The sequence below is a fragment of the Nicotiana tabacum genome, chromosome 6, assembly GCF_000715075.1.
Source record: "Nicotiana tabacum cultivar K326 chromosome 6, ASM71507v2, whole genome shotgun sequence".
NCBI classification, from domain to species: domain Eukaryota; kingdom Viridiplantae; phylum Streptophyta; class Magnoliopsida; order Solanales; family Solanaceae; genus Nicotiana; species Nicotiana tabacum.
Genome location: NC_134085.1, coordinates 109,297,846 through 109,304,193, shown reverse-complemented (window position 1 = coordinate 109,304,193; position 6,348 = coordinate 109,297,846).

Genomic DNA, 6,348 nt, shown 5'->3' with positions numbered 1-6,348 from the left:
TTTACTCCGGTTCATTTACCTATGATAGAATGATATGAAAGATACATTATGTTGGTACTCGGTTGAGTAAGGTACCGGGTGCCCGTCGCGGCGCATCGGTTTGAGTCGTGACAATATACGGATTTTAACATGAGAAATTAGTGAAAATTTGGGGTTTTGAAGAAAAGACCTAGAAATGGATATTTTTTGATTTTGACCATGATTTTGGGCATGGAATTGTGAATAAATTATATATTTGAGTTCGTGAGGTCATGGGTAACTTTATCTTCGAAAAATTTCGGAATCCGGGCATGTGGGCCCGAGGGCGATTTTGTCAACTTTTCGATCGGGGTTAGAAATTGTTATAAATTGGATTATTATGAGTAATTGAACATATATTAATAGGTTTGCATAATTATTGGTTAGTTTTGGAGCATTGTGCATCGATTTGAGTCTTCGGAAGGGCGTGAAATGCCTGTTATGAAACTTCGAAGCGAGGTACATCTCCTTTCTAACCTTGTAAGAGGGAATTGTCCCCATAGGTGAAATTAATGGTTATGTGCTTCTATTTGTGGGGGCTACGTACGCATGAGGTGATGAGAGTCCGTGCACAACTACTATTATACTGAGGTTCGGGTAGTCTAGGACCCAAAAAATGCCATACTTGAAATAATTGTAACCTTATTGACAATCTGAATTGCTTGAACCATATCGAATTAGTAAATAAATTTCTAAAAAGTTAAACTTCATTTTCTTAAGTCATTAAAAGATAATTGGCTTTTCTTTGGACAATCGTTCTCTGATGACTTCTTGATTGACTGTCTGGGTGTGTTTATTTTTGGAACGAGCCGAACGCCTCGGCAGATTTAAATAGATGCATCTATGGTTCGCGCCATTCGACCCTCTAGCAGTGCACATTTTAAATATTGTTGGATCGGGCCGTATGACCTCGACATGATTTGCGCATGCTTGTAATGCTTGCTTGAGATTTACAACTTGATATTGCCTCCCTGGTCTGAGATAAGTTGATAAACAATGGATTAAAATTTGGAAACTTCTAATTATTAAAAAGGAATTGTTTACTAGCTTCAGGTTTTATTAGTTTACATCGCCTTATAAAATTCATGATTTATCACATTATTAATACATCACTATTAGACCACTAGTGAGTATCGAAGTCGACCTCTCATCTCTACTTCTTCGAGATTAGATGGGATATTTACTGGGTACACGTTATTTTTGTACTCATGCTACACTTGCTGTACATTTTTGTTGCACATGTACATGTATGACTAGTGGCCTAGTCGGGAGTAGCAGCATGGTTGATACGGAGACTTAGGTGAGCTGCACCTCTCGAGACGACCCGAGGCCAGCAGAGTCTCCTTCGGAGTATTGTACTGTATTTTTTTTTCGGTCCAATTTATTTTCTGGACAGTTATTGTGTTACATTACTTCCTAGAAACCGCTCATGCACTTGTGTCACCGAGTTCTGGGATTATTATGGGGTATTCTGTATTAACTTCTAAGAATTCTTTTATTTATTTTGTAAAGATTATCTTTTACTAGTTAAATTTTATGAAAAATTATTGTTTTCAAAATTTTTAAAACGAGAATTAAATCAAGTATTTATGATTGGCTTGCCTGACAGCGGTGTCTGGCGCCATCACGACCTTTGTTGGATTTTGGGTCGTGACAATTTAGTACTTTAACACTTAGAAGACATAAAATTTAGCCTACTTTTAATTGTGTGATAATTTTATATTAATTAACCAAAGTTTGGCCGGTTAACCGTAGTTAACGGATCATATAGGGTGCCTTCATAACCTTCCCTATAGGATTAATTAGAGTCCTTACTCATAATTTTAAAGGTAAGTAGACCATAAAATAGAGTTAATTCTAAGCATAACTTATCTAAAATTGGTGTCCTGATTCACCATTAAATTAGTTAGGTGGCGACTCTTTTGATTAATTAAACCTCTAGAATTACCAATATATTATACTCTAATTTGACCCGGTTAAAATGGGGTATAACAGCTTGGCGACTCTGCTTAGGATAATAGGTTCTAAACCATAATAAGCTTAGGTTAATAATAAATCTGATTTATTTGTAATTATTTATGATGATTTTCTAAGTTGCCTTATGTGATAAATTATTTTATATGAATTGTTTATCTATACTATTACTTTATATCAATTTTCATTTCATTTCACTTCCTCCACTCCTGAAAAATTCATACAAAGTACACAACTAGTGGTTACGTGGTTTTTGGCCGTGCACTTTTCAATAAATACCTTTTAGGAAAAAGTTCATGGGTAAGTCGATCAGCGGTGCAATCGACAGTCACAGGCTTTCCACTCTCAAATTGTCCGCTTGGGAGAAGACCAGTCTAGAAAAACCCACTCTTAATCGGCCTAAGATAGAACTAAACCAAAACTCTTTTAAGAGCATGCATCATTTTAGTCTTAGGTGATTTAATATCCGAGGTGTATTAAATCCATTAGTTAACCTTACCGAAATGTCCAAGTGGGTTTTCAACCCGAAGTGACACCTTATCACGTATATGTGCATTATGTGAAGGGTGAACATGCCAATTATGCGGACCATTTACAATTAATTAATTCCTAGGTAAACATGACCAACTTTTCTATGATATGTTTGAAAACTTTCAAATTACACAATTAACGAGAAGTTTAGACATAAAATATATTTTATTATACTTTCTTTTGATCTTTTGATGAAAATATACTTTTTTTTATCAAAAAAGAAGAGGTTTAAGCAACTATACTTTATTATTTATTTGCTTTTTCAAAAAATAGAATTATTTAATTAATTTACATCAATAGAATGATACATAATGTCATATTTATCTTCCAAAGACACGTTAGCCCTACCTTTGGCACAAAGAGGCCCCCACATATGAGGATGTGCTATTATTTGCTTTGGAATGTGTTACATGCTTTGCTTTCCTACTTGCTTACTTGCTATGTTGCTTATTCGACTTTATTATTTTTACTAACATTATCTGTTATTTTTCAGAAAAAATGAAGTATTAACTATCCAACTTGCTTACATCTGTATTTAAATATATACTTTTATTTGTTCATATATTTTTTCTTTTGCTTATTTTTATATCATCTTCCCGAATTAATAATAATAGTCACCAATCATTCTGCGCTTAGCGCTCTTTAACGACTCTAAAGCACAGTTTAAGTATTTACTTAGGCCCAGACTTCTCTTAGGTTCACTGCAATTATTAGAGTCTAATTAATATATCATTTTAGTCTTTGGACATGATCTTCTATTATTTATAATGTATGTCATGGGCTGCTTTCCAGACACGCCCCATGACCCCTTGGCCGCGCCCCATGGCGGCCTAGCAAGACTCACAATGCCTAGCGCCATGGTCGGCTCCATGGTCTTGGCTGCGCCAAGTGACAAGCGCGCATGTGCCTCTGTCGCCCCACCGATGCCTCTCGCCAGCGCCCAAGGGCTGGCCAATGACAACAGCGCCGCGCGCGCTGACAATGCCGCGCGCGCAGATCCTGATGCCTCACCAGCGCCTAGCTGCAGGCCCATTCCAGCAGTGCCTCGCGCACAGACCTTGATGCCAAGCACCAGCGCCCAGCCTCAGGCCAACATAGCAAGTGTCGCGCGCGCCTACAACAATGCGCATGCAGACCCTGACCCGCAAGACAAAGTTGCTGCCATCGGACTTAGTTCTACTTGTAATAAACTATGTCCTTTTCATTGTAATTATAGGCTAGTTTACATCATTTTCATTCAGTGTGCTTCTACAGCTTTATTAGGACTAGTCATGTAATGTTGGTTTATTTTTTTTAAGCATTATTAAGGGGGACCAAACAATCAAACATTTTCAAGCAAGCAATTTTCTGGTGTCTCTCCCCCTCGACACCGCATCTTTTGTAATCAACATTTCAGTTATCAATAAAATCATCATCATCATTCAAAACCCAATTCTCTCTCAGCTTCCGCAATTGCTCATGACATTGGTTTTCCGGCACGACACTGACAATCTAGTCTAGCGTGCGGAGGGGACCTCATTGGCAGACAACAACCGTACTGACATCGGTTGCTTAGCCTTACGTTGCCCTTCCAAAGAACATCAGGAAGGCGTTGCGTAATAGGTGGTATCAGAGCCTAGGCTCGACATCGGACGAGGGAACACATTTGCCATCATCACCATTTCTGACCATGGTGAATCATGGGGAGCGTCTAGCATCCCTACAAGAGACGGTTGACTGATTACGACCCATCGTGGATACAGTGCCTGATCAAAACAACAACCTAGTGCAAAGGTTGGACGACCTGGACCGCCGAATACGGCAGGCGGAAAATGACATTGCAAACATCGGTCGTGACTCTGACGAGGACCGACAAACGACAGCCATTGAAACTGCCAATATTCATGGCAAATTTGAGGACCTCCAACAGGAGCGTGCTGACGATTTAGCTCATCGGCAATAAGAGGCAGACAGACTAACTGTCATGCAGAAAACCATAGACGACTTGACATGCAAGCTCAATGTTGTCAATGCTGCCCTACAGAGCCTACTTCGAGGAGGTGACAACCACATCAGGGGTGCAGCAAACCTCACCCCCATTCAACAAAAACTTAAGATACCAGAGCCAAAACCATACGACGGATCCCGGGATGCTAAAGAAGTGGAAAACTTCATCTTCGACATCGAACAATACTTCGATGCCGTGGGCCATTTGGAAGAATCCAAAAAGGTAGCGACTGCTGCCATGTATCTTCAGGGCGATGCCAAACTTTGGTGGCGGGTCAAATACGAAGCCATCAAGGCCGGTGAAGATACTCTCCAGACATGGGATGAATTGAAGGTAGCCATACGCCTGCAGTTCTTCCCCGAAAATATGGAATACAATGCAAGGACAAAGCTACGGGAACTCCGCCACACCAAATCAGTGCAGGAGTACGTGCGTGAATTCACCGCACTCATGCTAAACATACGCGATATGGGGGACAAAGACAAACTCTTCGCATTCATAGAAGGTTTGAAACCTCATGCCCGTATGGAACTACAGAGACAACGGGTAGACACCCTGCCTAAGGCCATTCAAGCTGCAGAATGCCTTGGCGATTATCATTTGGGAACTCAGAATGACAGGCCCCAGCCGTTTGTCCGAGGGGGATTCAACGGGAACCATCCCAGCAATGGTGGCCCAAGCAAAAGTGGGGGAGATTGGAGTGCATCCAAAACTAAGACTCCTCCCTCCAACAACAACAGTGTTGCATTCATCAACAACAATCATGGGAGAAAGCCTCTCTCAGAATGTCGTCATTGCGGCAGGGCACATTGGAACAATGAATGCCCAAACATAAAGGTCAATGCTCATCAGACTGTCGAGGATGAGTCAGACGCATCAGACACATCAGAAGAAGACCAGGTAGGCGCCTTCAATGCAATTGTTGGCTCTATCCCGCATACCTTAGCGGGGACAAGTGCATGTCCTCCTAAGAAAACATCAGTCCCAATCACCAAGAAAAGGAAGGAAAAGATGGACGAGAGGCCTCCTAAACAAGCGAGGACCCTAATGTTCATCGAATTGAAAGTGAACGGCAATCCCCTTCACGCATTGATAGACACGGGTGCCACCCACAACTACTTGTCGTCAGCGCAAGTAGAGCACCTAGGTCTTGTTGTGCAAAAGAGCAAAGGCTGCGTCAAGGCTATCAACTCACCACCCCAGACATTGGGTGGAACAACTATAAATGTCCCAGTGAAACTTGGCCCATACAAAGGAAGCATCGACCTGCGCATCGCAATCATAGATGACTTCGACATCATAGTGGGTATGGAGTTCATGAGGCAAACTAACACCATACCGGTACCATATGCCAACATGCTCCTGATGATGGGAGGAAACGGGGCCAAGCCCTGCACCATACCATGCTTTCCCATAAAGATGGCCGCTGAAAACATCTCGGCCATGCAGTTGGAGAAGGTAGTCAACAGACATGAACCCCTGGTTCCAGCTACCCTTCACAACAACAATCAGCCATCATGTCATCGGCCTCAAAAGACTGGTGACGCTCCTCAGCGTATGAAGACTTGTCAGCCATGCCACAAGGACAAGTCGGATCACTCATCACAGACAGGACCCTCGTAGCCATTACATGTCCCTCGGAGACCATGAGAAAGTGTTTCCCTCAGATTTATCACGGGATTGCCCCAAGTCGGTAATCTTACATCCATCATGGTTGTCATAGATCAGTTTTCAAACTATGCAACCTTCATAACAGCCCCGCAAAACGCATCAGCGGAAGATACAGCTCGACTCTTCTTCTCGCACATTGTCAAACATTGGGGCCTGCCCAGAGACAT